Consider the following 21,502-nt stretch of genomic DNA (forward strand, 5'->3'; position numbering starts at 1 on the left):
TTTTTATATTATAATTCTCGTATCATATCAAATATTCTATCCGTTGAATCATTAGAGTTCCGATGGATTTTTCAACAGTACACTCAAAGCGTACATTTCCATATTCCATCAATTCATATTCAGAAATAACCCTTAGGACGTTTAATCATCAAGCACTCTCTCGAGTCACATCTCATGTAACTGTAGTGAATCAGGATTACCTTTTCAGGTCCAATCCTATCCACCTTAGGTTACCATAATGAATCATATATCATGTAACTGTAGCGAATCAGGATTACCTTTTCAGCTCAAATCCTATCCACCTTAGGTTACCATAATGAATCATATATCATGTAATTGTAACGAATCAGGATTACCTTTTCAGGTCAAATCCTATCCGCCTTAATTTACCAAAGTGAATCAGGAATAAATCCTATTCACTTTAAATTACCATAGTGAATCAGGAACAAATCCTATCCACTTTGAGGTATTATAGTGAATCAGGAACGAATCCTATCCACTTTATATTCTCAAGAAGGCTTTTTTCAAATTAACCGTCCGGGTTATCTATTTCTGCAACACATGCAGGAACTCTTTCATTTGGAAAATCACCTATATCCATCCGGAACCCAATATTCAAACAGATTTTATCCCTTTCAAAGTAGTTTCAGAACATGTATTATTTCTTTCATTTCAACATCCAGACATTTCATATATTCAATTCAAACATCATATAAAATACAATATAATATTTAAATTTACATATTTATATGCTCATTCAAGTTATACGAACCTACCTGACTAAATTGTAGAAATACTAAGATTTAGGGGCATTTTGATAATTTATCATTTTCCCAATTTTCACCCGATATTAAATTAATAATTTCATTCAATTTATTAATTTAGATAATAAAACAATTCATTCCCTTCAATTTGGTCATTTTGACATTTTTAAAAAATTGCCCCCTAAAGTTTTACTTTTATTCAATTTAGTCCTTGAGCCTAAAACATGCAAATTAACCATACTAGCTGAATATTCATATATATTTTCCTCCCCCTCCTATCCATTCCACATCCTTGATGTATATAACACACTTGTAAGTAACATTATCTAAAATTTTTATTATTTACTTTTATGAATATTCAAGTTGTCCATCTGTGTCATAGTCACTAAATTATTTATATCTGGAGTTATAGAACTATAAATTAAGATCTGATAATTTTCCCTGAAAATAGACTCATATATATTATTACTATAAAATTTTCAGAATTTTTGGTTTATCCAATAAGTACAGTTTATTCTTTAAAGTTACCCATGTTCTGTTATCTGACAGTTCTGACCCTTCTTCACTAAAAATTAATTATCTCCTCGTACAGAATTCGAATGATGTTCTCATTTATTTATCTTGAAAATAGACTCATTAAATATTCTAAAAATATAAATTTAAGCCCATAATTATTTTTGTCCAATTTTTTATGATTTTCCAAAGTCAGAAAAGAGGAACCCGAAATCATTCTGACCTTGTATCACAAAATTTATTATATCTCATGATTTACTGTAACACCCCCTAACCCCAATTAGACAACTTACGAATAATTTACAATTAATATAACTTTCATAGTATAATATAATAATTAAGTCCCTATATTGGACTCTCGAAGTTCAAACACGTATTAAAAGTAGAACGGGACTCGTTCGAGTATTCCGGGAATTTTTTTTATAAAAAATTTTGGCAGCATTTCTGCTTATTTTTACCTAAAACCCCCTGCAAATTCAAACCAAAACAACCAACACCAATGTTTCACATTCATATAACTAATATTTATATCATTAACATAATTTTTTTTAACTTAATAACTATCATAGCATCATTCTAAATTGATTAAAAACTTCATTCATTTAACCATCTAAATCTTATAATTCATCATTCGCTACCCAAAGTAATATACATAGTCAAGTGACTAAACAACACCTATGTACATGCCACCTTTACCCAAAAGAAAAATATACATCACCAAATTTGTGTTGGAGTCGGGATTGTTCTGGATGCTGAGCCGGGACACTTGACTTCTACTAACCTGCGCACGGAAACAACTGTACGCTGGGTATGGATATACTCAGTGGTATTACCATAATTCAAAATATATCATCAATAATAAAAATATAAATATTAAAATACATAACAACTAATTTCTTAAATACTAATTCATACTTTATTTTTATTTTTATTTTCATCATTTCATAATAACAATTCAATTTAATTATTCGTCAATCAGTGTATTTTTCACAAACTTGAATTTAAACCACTTATGAACATTTGGCTCATACTTTTCTCTTTCTATCACAATTCCAATTTCTATTCATAATTCAATTTTTTTATTATATTTCAATGCCTTAAATTCACATGTCAATTTTTCACCCTATTAACGTAACTTGGACTTTGGCGGATACACGGATCCAACCAAACACACCAATATGGCACCCAGTGCCTCATCGGATAGTTCGAAGTAATAATTGACACCCAGTGTCTCAACGGCCTAGCCGAAGTAAAGTTGGTACCCAGTACCTCATCGAATCTAACCGAAGAAATTTAGTGACACCCAGTGTCTCATTGACTCGAGGTCGAAGCATCCCTGAACACTTCTAATCCTATGGCATGCCAACTATATCCGACTCAGCCCGACTAGTTAATAGGGTATTCAATTCACTTTCTCAATTCTATATCACTTTCAATTCACAATTCAAATCACCATTCATTTTTCAATCAATACACTTTTCAAATAATCACATATTCCATAATTCACTTATTCTATTCAACTTAATTCAATTTGCATCACTTTCATTTTCACTCAATATTCATATCAATTTCACATACTTACCTCAAGTCTTACTTACCATACATAACAATTAAAAATTCAGCAATCAATAATAATTAAAATTCGAATTATAGTAATACACACCGTAATTCTCCCGTTTTAGTCCTCGATGACTTTCTCCTTTCCTTTTGATGCCGATGCTTCAGGTTCTTTGTTGGCTACGAAAATAATAGTAATTTACATTATTATTTACAGCATTAATTATAATAAATAATTAAATTTCTAAACAATTCCTACCTTATTCCCAATTTAATCCTAACTAAACTTAATTATTTTTTTAATCCAATTCACTCTCTTTTTCTATTCAAATTTTGTCTAAACTTATATTTAACTATAAAATTTCCTGCATATTTCCCTAATTTCGAAATTTTTTCAATTTAGTCCCTACAACATAAAACTTATAGCCTAGTTTACAATTTAATCCCTTAATCAATTCTAACTTAGAATTCATTCAATTAAATCCCTAATTCCATAATTTGTCCAACATGACCCATATTTAGAAACATATGAACTCTTGAAATATCAACTTAATTTCATCAAAATCTTGTTTTAAAGCTTCTAAAACATCAAAATTAACTAAAAAGGACTTAATTGACTTACCAAATTAACTCCAAGCTTCAAAAACCCTATTTTCCCTTTTTCTTTCTTTTTCTTCTTTTCTTTCCCCTGTTTCAAATGCTCTCTGTAACTTTCTTTCCTTTTTTTTTTACTTCTTTTACGTTTCATTTGTTTTATTTCTTTTATGTTATATTTTATATTTAATTAATTTAATAAATATCTATTTTAATAACAAATACTAATATTACAATTGGATACATATTTATTTTTACATTTGTACCAATAATTTTATTACCATTGTCGTTATTTAATTTGTTTCTCAAACAAAAATCTCATAATTTTAATTATTTAATTATTTAATTAACAAATATCTTTTTACTTAAATTATAAGTAATTAAGTACTTAAATTACAAATGTACTAATGTAATTTTTACACATGTATATTTTTATTACCATACAATTATCTACTATTTAATTTATTTATAATATATTATTAATTAAATAATCATAATAATTATAAAACCATAATAATAATTTTAATATATATAATACATACATTCAAGAAAAATCTTGATTTTTCTTCCATTTGCCGCCTCAATTTATGTAAATGGCTTAATTGCCATTTTGATCCTTTTTATTTTCTATTACTTTAGAATTAAACTTTTACCCCTTTTTCAATTTAGTTCTTTTTGCTAATTATTCTAAATTAAGCTAATTTCACCTAATTAAATCCTAATTAGACACACCACTAGGCTCATAAATATTTTTAATAATTATTTTCGAACTTATTTCACTAAGACGGAGGCCCTATAACTCACTTTTTCGGTGCCCGTGGATTTTGGGTCATTACATTTACAATTTCATTGCTTACATGATTTCTTCTATAAGAAACTAGACTCAATAAGCTTTAATTTCATATTTTATTCATCCTATTCGATTTTTACAATTTTTGGTGATTTTTCAAAGTTAGATACTGCTGCTGTCCAAAACTATTTTAGTGCAAGATATTAATTACCATGTTTATAACACCCTTATTTTCTTTTTCTACACTATTTCTCACCACTTTCTCTTATTTTCTCTTCACTAACATATCAAGAACATAGGAACATATGTAAGGAAACTCTACGTTAACATTAATCCCATGCTTTTTCAATAATATCAAACTTAAAAATATATTGAAATCATTGATGTTCTTACCTTGTTCTATTGATTTCACTCTTCATCTTGATTTTCTCACTCCTTCAGCTTCCATTTCTTGAATCCAACTTGATATTCTAACTTCCCACAGTCTCCTTAACATTTTTCTCTCTTGATAGCTATGGAAATTCTTTTGATTTTTGGGTGAAAATGGTGAATTTTTTATATAACGACCAAATTGTAAAGAAAGCAAAACTTTCTTTCTTTCTTTCTTTCTCTTACGTTAGTGCATGGGAAAAATGTCCCTCATCCTCTTTCTTTCCTTACATATATATATTAAGTAAAATAATAACCAAATAATAAAATTTCATTTAAAAATCAATTTAAAGTATTAAGAAACTAATATTTATTTAATTTATCTAAAATATCTCCAACATCATCATTGTCTCTAGATTTCGCTCTCCTTCTAATTGACCATATTACCCTTGATGGTCTTTTAAAATCCCATCATTGAGTCATCATTTAATTTGGTAAAATTACAATTTAGTCCCTCATAATTCTTTACTTATTCAATTTGGTCCTAATTCATCCATTTTCCTTAGTTTCTAGATCATTCCACCCTTAAAATATTTGCACTATTGGTCCTTAAACTTTTTCATATTTACACTTTAACCCCTCAAGTTTTGAGTATTTACTCTTGTACAACAAAACTTTTCACACTTTTACAATTTAGTCCTTTCTTGAATCAAGATATCATAATTTACTTCCTAATGTTGTCATAACTCAAAACTTCCCTTTTTATCAGTTATTTCCTTATTTTTCTATATTAAGGATAATATCTTACTATAGAAATTTTCGGGGTATTACACGTCCGTGTATCTACTCGTATGGACGAAAATAGTCATTTTTAAGGCCACTTTTCTCACCCATTTGGTCTTTCACCTATAACCACATTTAAGCATATTCACCAACCAATTCAAGACATCTAAACCAAGCCAAATACAAGTTTTATACAAGATATATCATCACATGTATTCATGCATTCAAACTTACCTATTTGTGTAATCAATCAAGTTTACCAAAATTAAAATTCAACCACACCAAGCACACATATACTAAACATGATAAGGCCTTATACAATTACATTAAAATATGTATAACACTAGCTATTCCAATAGCTAGTTACAACCAAAATATTTCATCATTTGGTTTATTTTAGCCTATACATGCCATTATACCAAAAGTAGTTTTGCTAATTATACCAAAGTGAGCTGAAGGATAGTGTGATTTTGCTCCGACCCGCTCTAACCTTTACGAGCTTCTGAGTACTATAAAATAGAGAAAATGAATAGAGTAAGCATTTAATGCTCAGTAAGTTCGTATAACAAGAATTTAACTTACCAATCATATTCATTTAAAGTAAGCATACAAAATGCATCCAAAAAATTGTTGCCAATTGCCTAGACACACGCGCTCATCAAACAAGTTAGTCATGAAATTTACATGAATATCAAGAAAACAGAGATGAGCTCATCATGCAACCATTTCCAGGTATTTCAGGGATATTCAAGATATAATTTATTTAAATTATCATATTTTCTCACATCAGGAGTTTTGTCCATTGAATCATTGAAATATCGATGGATACTCGGGTAATACACACAAGGTGTACTTATCAATGATCCGTCAATTCATATACGGGGATGCTCATTAGAGCACATAATAGGGAAGCCCTCTCTCGAGCCATATAATAGGAAGCTCATATGAGCTGTATAACGGGAAGCTCATAAGAGCCATAATCGGAAAGCTCATGCTAGCCAATAATGGGTAGCTCCGAAGAGCCATTAACGGTAAGCTCTGGAGAGCCATTAATCAGAAAGTTCACAAAGAGCTTTTAATCGAGAAACTCACGAATAGCCATATAACGGGATGCTCATAAGAGCTGCTGTGTGCCCACAACACATGCAAGATCACAACCGATCGGGATGCTCCGAAGAGCTATTAACAGGAAGCTCGTAAGAACCATATAACAGGAAGCTCTAGAGGGCTAAAAACGGGACTTAATACTTTATCGATCATTATCGGATATGTGGCTGATTTTCATACATGTAAGTTATACAATACACATACATAAAATTCAATTTAAACATATAAATATACACAATTTAGTTACACGAACTTAGCTCGTCACTTGCTTGTATATGCTTTTTTTACTAATCCGATACTTTTTTTTCCTCTATCCAATTCCGAACTAGGTCTATCCAGATCTATACGAGTAAATTTAACTCCATTTAATACAATTCACATTTAATTCCATCCAATTCACATCCTAGGCAAAATTACCATTTTGGCCCTATACTTTTAATAAATGATGATTTTGTCTCTAGGCTCGAAAAATGAAATTTATGCAATTTAATCCTTATTCCAAGCCTAACCAAATTTTCCATATAACATTTACAACCCATGAAATTTATAAAATTCAGAAATTTTCCATAAATTTTGCATCTTTACAATTTAGTTCCTAAATCATAATTTTATCAAAATTCACTTTACAAAAGTTGTTTATCTATTAATAACCTTTCATTTTTTGCCATAAATTTCATAATTCATGCATATTCATCCATGGAAAAACTCTAGTACTTTAATAACTTTGCAAATTAATCCCCTAGATAGCTAAATTAAGCTATTATAATCTCGAAAATATAAAAAATTCTAAAAACGGGACTTGAATACTCACCTAATTTGGCCAAACAAGTTTTCTCTTTCTTCAAGCTCTCAAACTAGGGTTTCCATGGCTTTCTAATTGGGAAAGATGATATAAAATGATGATATTAGATATTTATTTTATTTATCATCTTTTATTTATTTCAATTTCCAATTTAGTCATTTTTTTTCTAATTTTCCATAGATGAATCATCAAAAATATCTACTAACTTCTCTTAATGGTCTAATTTCCATATAAAGACCTCAAGTTTTGAATTCCATAGTTATTTAATACCTATACCTACTAGAACTCAACTTTTGCATTTTATGCAATTTGGTCATTTCTATAATTAAACATTTAACCGGTAAAATTTTCTTATCGAAATTTTCATACGTCTTTCTTATCATAATGCAGATTATGCAATATTATTAAAATAAATTTTCTTTCTGATTCGAATTTGTGGTCCCGAAACCACTATTTCGATTTCACTGAAAACGGGCTGTTATAAAATAACCTGTACAAATAACATTTAAAAATTAAAGAACAACCTTAAAAACTTGATGGCTGATGTGATGCTCTCGAACAAGACTCCAGGCTTCTCGAAAAATGTCTTTTACCTACACGTTTTAAACAACTAATGTGTGAGCTTTAAAAGCTTAGTAAGTAGCAAAGGATAAACCTACTTATCCTATTCCTTGTTAATGTTGAAACCCTTAAGCATGTCATATAAATTCACTTAAGCTTCATTCTAGTGTCACTGATCAATTCATTTAAATTAATGTTGAGACCTAATTTCTGACTTGTTCGTATTGTATTTATGCAATCAAGAAAATTTCTCATTGATCATGATTCCCATTTATCACTGTCACATCATCATCTTTATTTCTCACTTTACTCACGAAACTTCAATCCTCTATATATCATTTTTTTCTCATAATAATAGCACCTTGTTCTTACACTTTTCACTTTCACAATTGATCAAATATCATTTAAAGGTTGCTCAAATTCTTATCTAGGTTCCATCTTAACATATCTGAAATCATATAAGGTTTTAGATTACACTGATAATGGTACTTGATTCTCACATCCTTATCACATTCTTAGCAAACCTTAAAAGTCCATAATCTAATCTTTCATTTGAGCTAATTTCACACACACCCCTTACCCAACCCGATCGTTGGATTAAGATACCCGGATGTCACATTTGTTGTCAAGGAAACTATGATCACACAAAAATCAATTAAACATTTTATTCAAGTTATCAAACTCATATCACATTTAAAATAAGATTTATTCACTATTCCTGTAACACCCTTATCCTGTATCCATCACAGAAACAAGGTTACAGAGCATTACCAGAGTTTACAGATCAAATAAACAGACATTTCATATCATATAACATTCATGTCTAAAACCAATTGAAATCAAACATATTGTCCATTATGTGAGCCCTCGAGGCCCAAAATACCCATTAAAAACAAGTCGGGACTAAATCGGGTACTTAAAGAATTTTTCAGAAAACATTAAAATATTTCAAAGCTGCAGGGGTCACACTGCCGTGTGGGCATTCGAAATAGGGACACACGACCGTGTCCCAGCCCATGTCTGTGCCTATGTAACTCTCTAACTTAGGCCACATGGCCAAGCCACACGCCCGTGTGAGCATACTGACTTGCTCAATTTAAAAGATATAGGGGACACACGGTCGTGTCATCTGGCCATGTTCACACACGGCTGAGACACACGCCCGTGTCTCTGCTCGTGTGGATGAAAATAGGTCATTTTCCAAGCCACATTTTACTTTTCATCATTCTACCATATTAAACACACATCAAATATGGTAAGACCACACATATATATAGGGGTGAGCAAAATTCAATTCGACTTGAAAAAATAAAAAAAAAGTCAAATTTTGAGTTAAATGAATCGAGTTATTCGAGTCAACTCGATTTTTTTTGAATTTCGAGTTCGAATCGAGTTGAGTTTTCAAATTCAAGTAACTCGAATAATTCAAATAATTCGAATATCAAACTATAATATTTTACATTTTTACCCCAAACTCCCAAACCTTTTTATTTTTCCCTTAAAATTTTTACTCCTTCTCACTTTTCCCCCAAAACTTTTACTCCCCTCCTATTCAACCCCCCATCTACCCAAAATCCATCCCCCCTATTTTTTTAATATTTCCCTCCAAAATTTTACTCCCCCTATTTACTTTCCCTCAAACTTTTACCCTCCAAAACTTTTTATTTTCCCCCTAAACTTTTACTTCTCACTCTTTACTCCCAAATAAAAAATCAAAATTATCCAAAAAAAATCCCTAAACATAAATAGTAATAATTTTATTTATATCTACTATTTATATTATTAAATTAAATTTCACATTTTATATTATTTATATTATTGAATTGTTTAGTCATATTGAATATTTATATTAAAATTGAATTATTAATGATGCCATAAAATATTCATGTTAAAATTTTATATTAGTATCAATTTCATATTTTATCTTTAAAATAACTTTTATTAAAAAATCACATTTTTTCATTTAATATATTTTTAATTCCAAAATACATAGTGACAAGAATATGAATATAATTAAAACAACTAAGCAAGCAAAGAAGCTAACCCGTATATAAAAGATTTAATAAATAAATTATGAGGTGATGAAAGGTAATAAAAAATTTGATTACAGTGGACAAATTTTATTACGATGGGTGACAGTGGTTATAAGGACTCAAAATTATTTTTTAAAATTTAGCTTGAACAAATATATTCAATTCGATTCAATTTGAATTCCATCTCACTCGACTCAATTCGATAAAATTTCAAATCAAATTAGGATGATAAAGTATGATTCGTCAACTCGATTAACTCGAAATTTTTTCATTCGATTCGATCGAACGCTCACCCTTACATATATATATATACATCAAAATATACCAAACACAAGCCATATAAGTGGCTAATCTCAACAAAACAATTATATGCCAACATTGACCAAATTAACCTATACATGCCATTATAACTGATATTAATTTACCGAAAGTACCAAAATAGCCGATGGATAGTGTGAAATAACTCCGACAAGCTTCCAACTCGAAGAAGCTTCCGAGTTATTATAAAATAGGAAAAATAACACGGAGTAAGCATTTAAGCTTAGTTGGTTTGTATAACAAAGAAGTTAACTTACCATTTAATCACATTTAAGGTAAGCATACAAAACATATCCAAACCAATTTGGCGAAAAGCCTAAACACATATCCGCAGCAACCATGTTAGTCATGTAATTCAACCACTATTCAAATTCCACATACATGTAACATCTATACCATGTATCCATATATCATATATAAATCATTTCCATGTATTTCATGTAAATACTTGTACTAGTTCTATGGAACTCTTATAAACTTATAACAGAACTATGCCCATTGAACCATTTAAAATATCATTGGATACGAGGGTAGTACACACTAGGTGTACTGAACTGTAATCCATCAATTCATATACATGTATGCTCATTCGAGCTATGAATCGGTATGCTCTCACGAGCTGTGAATCGGTAAGCTCATACAAGCTGAGAATCGGTAAGCTCTCACGAGCTGCAAATCGGTAAGCTCATACGAGCTGTAGTGTGTCTGCAACATATGCAGGACCTTAGCCAAATCGGTAACCCTAATGACATGTCATTTGTATCCTACGATTTCTTAAGGTTCAAACGAGACTCGGTAATTATCGAATATAGGGATCGGTATTTATACATGGCAATTATACAAATCACACACATATAATTCAATTTAAAACATATAAATTTACAATTTAATTACACGAACTTACCTTGACGAGTGTACGTAGATACGGAGATGACTAATCTGATATTTTCTCTTTACCTCGATCTAACTCTGTACGAGATTTGATAGGATCTATATGAATGAATTTAACTCATTCAATATAATTCTCATTCAATTTAATCCAACATGGAAATTTTGGAAAAATTTACCATTTTTCCTTATACTTTTAATTTCTTTGTACTTTAGTCCCTAGGCTCGAAAAATGAATTGCATGCAATTTAATCCTTACCCAAGCCTAGCCAATTTTTATACATATTAATAGCAGCCCATATATTTCAAAAATTTACCAATTTTACCATAAATTTATCACCTTTTTCAATTTAGCCACTAAATGATAATTTCACTAAAAATCTCTTTATAAAAGTTGTTTATCTAACAACAACCATTCATTTTCTATCATCAAACTTCAAAACTCAAACATGTTGAACAATAGAAAAACTCTAATACTTTAATAGTTTTGCAAATTAATCCCCGAGTTAGCTAGATTAAGATACCACAATTCCGGAAACATAGAAATCATAAAAAAGGGGCAAAAATACATACCTAATTGAGAAAAATAAGCTTGCCCAAATTCAAACTTCCATGGCTAGGTTTTCTTTTTTTTTTTTGGTGGAAAATGATGATAATAGTTTATTTTATTTTATTTATTATAACTTTAATCACTAATTTCCAAAGTTAACCTTAATAATTTATTCAATTTCCAATGATGACTACTCATGCTTAACCACTAATCAACCTTAATGGCTAATTACTATATAAGGACCTCCAGTTTAAAATTCTATAGCTTTTTGATACCTTTAGATATTAGAACACAACCTTTGCACTTTATGCAGTTTAGTCCTTTTTATCAAATTAGGCGTGTAAACAGTAAAAGAAATTTTTATACGATATTTCTATCATACTATAAACCATAAAATAATATTAAACTAAAATTTTCAACTTCGGATTTGTGGTCCCAAAACCACTGTTCTGATTTCACTGAAAATGGGCTGTTACAAGTCCGAGCTTAACAAAAGCTTATAAAAGTTTTCTAAGTGGACAAGGGTCGATTTAGGACCAAAGGGTGAATGTTCAAACTATCGGGAGCTCGTCGCAACTTTATGATCTCCCACATCGTGATGTAACATAGTTCATCGCGACCTCGAGAGCCTTCTAGTCGCAACATGACTCTCTGACTTGGCTTGTCGTGACTTCAACAACCTAACATCGTGACATCAATCCTGCAACCTTAAAACTTGTACATTTTGCTCCGTAACACCTAAAATCACTTCCATATGCAATACATCTTTCAACCAACCAATAACACATTTCAAATATACCATTTATCAACTTTAATCACTACTTGGTTCAACATAAAATAACTTCAAACATATTCATAAATGCCAAGTTTACAATCAAGATCATTATCTAACATTTTCACCATTTGGATTCATCTACAACAATCTCAATATAAGCCTATGTACATGCCAGGAAAGGGATTGTATGAAACTGTGATTCCATGTCATCCATATCCCTTTCCAATAGGAGAAATGTCAAATCAGTATTTTTCCTTCTGTTTTTTAGCATTTTCAATTGGATTTGAATTTTTTTCAAGAGCAAAAAGCAAAAAATCAAGAGGAAAAATCTGATTTGTCATTCTCCTATTGGAAAGGGATATAGATGACGTGAAATCACAGATTCATACAATCCTTTTTCGTACACGCCATGAACTAATGCCAAAGATTCAAAATCATACCCTCTTCCATGATTTGAGATGTGATGTGATGAGATGAGATTATACCTTCATTCTAATGCTTCAATTCAAGCTTCTAGCACCTACGCAGTGAAAAAATAGTGCGTTAAGCTTATAAAAGCTTAGTAAGTACCCATGAATTTAAATCTTACCATTTCTTTATTAAATATTATTAACAATATTACTAATATAATTTCATGGACATAGCAATTATATTAAGATATTATTCAATATATTTACCAAATTTATTAATTCTTTAGCTTACTATATATTATCACTTCACCCTTTAACATAGATTGTTATCGAAATTCTCTTACCACATATGATAAGTGATAAAAGTAACATGTTTTAATCCTATTATTAATGCATTTTTGGATGATTATTTATGCAAATTGGTGAATTTTATGCTCCTAATCCTTTAAATTCATGTTTCTATACTTAGGAGAGCATTTGGGAGCAAAAGGAGAGAAAAACAAACGAAAGTCAGACAATTGGAGTAGATTTCAGGAGCCACACGGGCTGGACACATGACCATGTGCTATACCGTGTCGATTTCACAAGTCACATTCCAAACACACAGAAAAACGTAATATTTAGGCTTTTTTGGCATTCTAAGACCATAAATACCAAATAGAAGAAGAGAAAAGAGAGCCATCAGAGAGTATTAAAGAAAACAACTCGAAGAATACCATTAAAGCCAACTCTGAAATAGATTTCCATAAAGATTGAAACCTCTTTTTAATTTCTTTGATGTTTTTTTATGAGTTTCTTTATCTCTTGGGGTTATACTGACTTTGAGATGTTTTTATTTACAACTATGAACTAATTCTTTAGATACATCGGGGAGATGAACCCTATGATGAATTCTATTATTTGATTTCTCTTTTACACGATAAGTACTTGAATCTTGTTCTCAATTATGTGTGCTTATCTTCTGTTTTAATATTTCCTGAATATTAATTCATGTTTAATGTGTTTAAATCAGAGGTGGAAAAGTTCCTGTTTAAGGGTAGATCTAGCATAATTGAGTGAAGTTGCATGCAATCCTAGAAATAGGACGACATAAATCTACCGGATTAGAGTCAAATCTAATAGGGGAATCCATAGATCGAGTTAATGCGACAATAGGGGTTTTAATTAGAAAGAAATTTCAATTAATCAACCTAGAGTCAGTTGCTCTTAGTCTTGAAAGGGATATTAGTATAATTTAGGGATTTCTACGGATCAAGATACCAATTGGACAAATCGTTCAATTCAGATTCATAATGATAGATGAAGTCTAGGAGGATTCTTTCTTAGGTATTGTTCAGCTTCTAGGTTATTATTCAATTAAATTCCTGATTTATTCTTTGTTGAGTTCTTTAGTTAATTAATTTAGTAGATTTTAGTTTAAACCAATCGTTCCAATTTTTTGGTTAAATAATAGGAAAATGGTAATTACTAGTACTTTTAGTCCTCGTAGATACTGTAATACCCCATACCCGTACCTGAGACTGGGATAGGATACGAGGCATTACCGAAATTTTCAGAATAATTTCAATTAATTTATATTATTTAGTATTCATTTTCATGTTTCATGTAACATCCTTTTCATATATTCAATTCAAAATATCATATAAAATACGATACAATACTTAAATTTTCATATTTACATGCTCATTCAGGGTATCCGAACCTACCTGACTAAATTGCAGAAATACCAAGATTTAGGGGCATATTGGTAATTTACCATTTTCCCAAATTTCACCCAATCTTAAATTGATAATTTCATTCAATTTATTAATTTAGATAATAAAACAATTTATTCCCTTCAATTTAGTCATTTTTGACATTTTTACAAAATTGCCCCCTAAAATTTTACTTTTATTCAATTTAGTCCATGAGCTTAAAACATACAAATTAGCCATGCTAACTGAATATTCATATATATTTTTCCTCCTCCTCCTCTCCATTCCACATCCTTAATGTATATAACATTCTTGTAAGTACGATTTCACAATTTACTTATTAATGCTCACATCAATCTGTTCACACGAGTCATAGTCACTCAATTATTTATAATTCGGGCTACAGAGCTCAAAATTAAGATCCGTAAATTTTCCCTAAACTAGACTCACATATCATTCCACCATAAAATTATAAGAATTTTTGGTTTAGCCAATTAGTACAGTTTATTCATTTAAGTTTCCCCTGTTTCACTATCCAACAGTTCTGACCTCTCTTCACTAAAAATTAATTATATCATAGTACAAAACTCGGATAATGTTCCCATTGATTTCTATTGAAAATAGACTCATTAAAGATTCTAAGAATATAAATTTGAGACTCTAATTAATTTTATCCAATTTTTTTTTTATTTTCCAAAGTCAAAACAGGGGAACCCGAATTCATTCTAACCTTGTCTCACAAAATTTATTATATCTCATAATTTATAAATCCATTGCTTACACCGTTTCTTCTATAAAAAACTAGACTCAATAAGCTTTAATTTTATATTTTATTCATCTTCTAATTAGATTTATACAATTTATGGTGATTTTTCAAAGTTAGTCTACTTCTGCTGTCCAATATTGTTTTAGTTCAAGATGTTTATTACCATTTTTTCCTCTAAATTTCAAAGGTCATATAATTCAGTCCTTGCTCAATTAGCCCATCTATTAAGCTAATTTTTCTCAATTAACATTTTATTCCATCATTATAAACTATTACACAACCTTTGAAAATCATCATTTTAACACTAAACCTTAATTCACAACTTTTTCACAATTAGGTCCTAAAATCAATTTCTATTGAAATTACTTGATAAAATCATCAAACAACAAAATCAAAGCTTCAAATTCATTTTATTTCATCATAAACAGCCAAAAATTATCATTGATATCTTTTAATTTTGTTCATAAAATAAAAAACTAATGAATTAAACACTTGGACCTAATTGTAAAAGTCACAAAAACATAAAAATCTCAAAGAAAAAGGTAAGAATTGAACTCACATATGTCAAAGTATGAAAAACCAGCAGCTTTCAGACCTCCCATGGCATTTTTGCTGAAGAAAAATGATGATATCTCTAGATTTTTCAAATTTGTCTTGTTTTATATGTTTAATTTGCAAAATTTCCCATTTTGCCCTTGTTTCTCCTTGTCTTTTTTGCTGATTTTCTTGCCCAACCGTCCAGCCCATACAATTTGGGTCCAATTGCCTTTTAAATCCCTCCTTTTTAATCACTTAAACTATTTAATCACAATTTAATAAATTTTGCACTATTTTCAATTTAGTTCTTTTTAATTAATTGACTAACCAAACGTTAAAATTTTCTAACGAAACTTTAATACTAACTTAATAACACTCCATAAATATTTATAAAAATATTTATGGCTCGGTTTATAAATCCGAGGTGTCGATACCTCGTTTTCAACCAAATTTACCTGATTAATTCTTTTAAAATTGCAAATTCACTAATTAAAAATAATTCTTTTAAGTTCGCGCTTGGCCTATAATTATTATTTGTTAAAATTTCTAAACTTACTCGTCGGATTTAGTGATCTCGAATCACTGTTTCCGACACCACTGAAAAATTTGGCTGTTACAGATACGGTATCTTTACTTACTGTAGCTATACCATTTATCGATAGGTGCACTTACCTTTGTCGTATTTTTAGTTAGTTTTGTGACTATCAACATATCTTTCTTTAACACTTATTCCATTAATTTTCTATCTTTCTCAGGATTCTTTAATCACTTATTCCATTAATTTCTTAATGGCATGTCATCTATATCAAGTAAGTTCATATCTTGTCTACTTAGGCATTTATATTAGCATTCTCATTGCTGTCACTTAGTAATTAGTAACATAAAACTTTACATATCTTACAATTTAGTCCTTATTTTCATAAAAATTAATATTCATTAAATTAACATTTTAATATTACGTAAAATTAAATTCAATATCATAAATACTTCACTAAAATTCCTCGTAAATATTTTATTACACATATCAAATTTTGTTCACTTTTATATCTAGTTTTCTTTGTATGAACTTCACTTACTTACTTTACAATCTTCTCAATTTAGTCCCTACTAGCATATATTTTCATTAATTACTATCTTCTCACTTAGTATGCCCTTTACTTCTATATTTTATAACACTTGAATATGTTGTTTACAAACCTTAATACACATAGTCATTTTTGTATATTTTACAATTTGGTCATTTTCAATATGAAATTCAAGTATCACTAGAAATTCACTTAAATATCACTTCGTAATTAATTCACTAACACTTAACTCTTCATTTAAGCTCTTTATCATAATGTTTTATTTTACACTTAAACTTTTATGCACTTTTCAATTTAGTCCCTATTTCCATGAAAGTTATTTTTCACTACATAATCACTTTAAATCAATTCTCTTCCATGTAACACTTCAATTGAATAATTCTTTCTAACATTTTTAGTACTTGTAATCTAGTTCTTAACATTATGAAATTTAATAATGATTATAATATCCTTCTAACTTTACCTTTCACTCACATTCACTATCACATAACAATTTAATCAAATAATTCATTATAATATCATATTTCACATATGAAATTTTTATGCATTTCTGTAGCAACCCGGTACAGCGGTGTAAAAAATTATGGTTTTGGGGCCTCGTTTTAGTGAACGGATTATTTATGGACTAATGTTATAAATGAATAGAATTAAGGATAAGTAATTTAGTTAATTGGAATATTTAATCTAGTCCAAGGACTAAATTGTGAAGTCCTATTGCTTTAGATTTTAATTAGATAATAACTAAAGGGACTTAAGTTGTAATTAATCCAAATGCTTAAAATAAGAATTAGATTATGTTGAAATAAAGATTAGTGGATGGTAAGGGGGTTGTGAATGATTATTATTTTAAGAAAAAAAGAAAAGAAAAAAAAGTAATAAATAGGTTTAGTGGAAGGAGAGAGAAGATGGTTTTCTCCAACCTTCTATGCTCAAAGAAAGAAAAGAGACATGGAAAAATTTGCTTTATGGATTTGAAGCTTTGGAAACAAAATTGGTTAGTGCAATTTTGTCTTTTCATTGTAAATTTTATATTTTTGAGATCGGGGAAACTTAATCTAGCTGATCCGTGTAATAATTTGTAAAACTGTTACGATTTTAGAAAGTTATCACTAATGATTTCTTTAAGTTGTTTTTATGTTAGATTGATAGATTTTGAGTGTAGACATGAAAGAGGACTAGATTGTGAAGTTATATTTTACACTTGAGAAATTAAAGTAAATAGCAGGTAGAGCTATTATGAGATTTTGATAGAATTAGATGATAGAGGGTTTCTAATAGATGAAAGTGAAGTCGGATTGTAAATCGAAGCTTAGAATTGAAAGTTATGCTTGTTTTGATTTTAAGGACTAAATTGAATAAAATAAAAAAATTATATGAAATGACAATTAATTGTGAATTGGGTTGAATACTGATGGTGTTCTATTTTTATGTTAATCCATAGCTATTCGACCTGAAGTCCTCAAGAGCGGAGGGAAAAGCTAAAGCCACCGACAAATAGCTTGAAATTTTCAGTTTGTATTTCTATAACTCAACTCATTAAATATTTTTACATATTTTCATTTTTTGACATATTAAAATATAAAAAAAAGATACATAAGATTAATTGACTCAAAATACTATATTGTGATTGATTATAGTGAAAAAGGATTAAATTGAATAAAAATTAGAAATAGTATGAATTGGTGAAACTAAAAAAATTGGCTTGAAACTAAGAAGAATCATGCTATGTTTGGTATGAAATGATAGTTGATTGAAGGACTGATGTTGTCGAGATCAATAGATGGGGAATTAAATTTATAATGAAATCAAAGTATAGATTATTGTAATGGTTATTGGGTAAAGTTGTGAATAAATAGTATGTTACACAATAGAATGAAAACAAATCACTTTGATTATAAGTCGATGAGTGCTAGAGGCATTTTTCTTCGGACGTGCCCAACGGTGGCTTTTTATAAGTATTACTTCAGCTGAACCGATGAGTGCTAGGCGCGAATTTCTTATATCGATCGTTTCGATATGAAATTACTTCGACTATAGGTTGATGAGCATTGGGCGCATTAACCATCGGACGTTTCAGGGAGTGTGTAACACCCCAAATCCGGCCTAGACGTTATTACCGATCCAACGTGCCACATCAAAAACGTTAAAAACATTTTTCCGTTCTAAGTTCAGAAAATCGTACTTGATGTTCAAAGGATTAAATCATTAAGGGTTAAAGTGAATGGAAGCTGTGCACCAGGTGGGAAACCGGAAAAAAAGGAGGTGAGTCCATCGGACTGCTTAAGTACCAAGCTCTTTCGGATCCAATCCTAGACATGCACACCGCCATTTCCACACTCTAACATCGCGTATACTTTTAGGTTACCATTGAAATTATGTCTATTTTAGAATAAAACGTATTTAAGTTTGTAAAACATTATCATAGCAGAAGCCTTGTTTGTAAGTGTTACTTCGAAATCAGTTTATGTTTTTGGAAAACGAACCCTAGATCTAGCCCATTTTGATAGTTAATATAATTTAAGGTCATCATGATAAGTTATAAATCGAACCCCAATTAAAAATAATCATAAGCGGCCTTATTACATAACAAAACCCAAATCATCAAAGTAAAGAAAATTGAAGTCCAAATCACCAGAAGAAATCTATATTGCAGAACGAGTGGCCACTCTGAATCCCTCGCAGCTCCAAGCTCACTATGGCTGGGGATTACCTGCATGGATGAAAATAGGGGATGAGTTTGGGGAAACTCAGTGTGTAAAATTAACCCAACCATAGCCCATATCAGCTCAAACCACAGAAACAGAATAAATTGGCCTTAGCCCAGAACAGAATACTGAATTAAGCCCATAGGCCCATAACAGATCAGATCAGATATTTTATGTATATGCAAAACCCAACACATAACCAACCACATACACCCCCTTACCAACCTTTCACCATGTGAGGAGACTACTCGACCCACCCAACCGCTACACGCCACAGAATTATGCAGCATGGCTGCCAGAACAGATAATGTGACAGAGTCACCAGATACAGATAATTGTGGCAGAGCCACCAGAACAGAAATATGTGGCAGAGCCACCAGATCAGATAATTGTGGCATAGCCACCAGGACGCTTCCTCCAAAATATAACCCATGTCCCCATGCAACAAATATTCATTCATGGCATACATCATACAGATTTAAATCAACATGCTTTTCAGACAAAATTAACCCTAGGGGCATATTGGTCATTTACACCTAGGGTTATCATGGTAATTTTCCATACATAAGGGTATTGTACTAATTTAGCTACTTTTAGGGTTTTCATGCATATCCTAACCATTTACGTACTATCAGAACACTTACCGCGCATACTTACCGAATTGGGCCCGTTGGCCCATGAACCCGATTTTTGGCCCATTAAGCCCACATTATCAAAATGCACGAAATCGCGCGTACTGCAGTTTATTACTTTTGGATTACCAAATATACAAACCCAACTATCTTACGAGCATTCGCACTCGCAAATTCCCAAATTACCAACTTTCTGACATTTCAGCTTTTCGATTTTTGCCGATCTAGTCTATGAGAGGGTGTCAGTTACACACCTATTTTGCCACGATTCGTTGTCGAGATCCACGCACGAACTGCCTACAATTAAATCACTAACACATTACTCTAGATATCGAATTAATACTGAGTAAATAGCCCCTTACCATATTCGGCCAACAACACCTTAGGCTTTAGCGTTCCTACCTTTGCCGAAAATAGTGTCTCGATCCAGATCCGTTCGCTCCACTTGTCCAAGCCCTTGATCAACAGCCTCTTAATCACACTATTACCAAAATAATACTATTATCACAACCCCTTAGGGCTACAAGTCCAAAAAACGACAACCTCCCTAACCTTTTAGGGATTCCGACTTTTCTTAAAATATGCAAGATAGACTAAGTTGGAAAGACTTACCACCGATTCTTCCAGTAAACGTTCCCCCTTAGTTCCTACTTGATTCTGATGCAGTTCTAAGCCCTCAAACGATAACAAAAGTCGAGCCCTCAGTGATCTCAGTATTCGGCTATGTCCCTAGGATAGTGTGGGAGTTTTGGCTTTTTGCAAAAGTGTAGAGAAAGATAAAATATGAGGGTTTTTACTTGTGGTATTGTTGACAGAAACCTGGGGTTTAGAGGTTGAGAGAATCGGCCAAAGATGATGAGAAAAATAAGAGATTTGGCTAGGGAAAAATCGGTACAAAAGGAGTCAAGTTTTCGGGATTTCAGGATTTGAGGCAATCGGCTATAGTCTTAAAAATAATGGAAGGAAGGTGGTATGGAGTAGGGTGGCTGAAGGATTCGGCTATGGGGAAAAGAAGAAGAAAAGAATAAGTGGATGGAGAGAAGAGAAAAAAAGAAGAAGAAGAGAATGGTCAGGAAACGGCACCACTTACCACTAATGTCGAATTTATACTGGCACTAACCCTAGCCAAAATTCCCATGCTAAAGTCCCTTGGCCGGCCACCTCTTGTTCCTTGATCAGCTCCTAGATTTCCTCCCTTATCTGCTCCTAAATCCTATCCCTTATCAACTCCTAAATCCTCTCCTGACAGACTTTCACTTCAGTTCCACT

At 30.9% G+C, this 21,502-nt stretch overlaps 1 long non-coding RNA gene across 1 annotated transcript; it reads left to right on the top strand.

Moving 5' to 3' along the window:
* The first annotated feature begins 17,756 nt into the window (after window positions 1-17,756).
* LOC121215375 (uncharacterized) lies at window positions 17,757-18,510 on the top strand. Its single transcript, XR_005911214.1, has 2 exons — window positions 17,757-17,890; window positions 18,338-18,510. It is a non-coding gene; the product is annotated as an uncharacterized lncRNA (long non-coding RNA).
* Window positions 18,511-21,502: the final 2,992 nt, after the last annotated feature.

This window comes from Gossypium hirsutum, chromosome A02 (genome assembly GCF_007990345.1).
Source record: "Gossypium hirsutum isolate 1008001.06 chromosome A02, Gossypium_hirsutum_v2.1, whole genome shotgun sequence".
NCBI classification, from domain to species: Eukaryota; Viridiplantae; Streptophyta; class Magnoliopsida; order Malvales; family Malvaceae; genus Gossypium; species Gossypium hirsutum.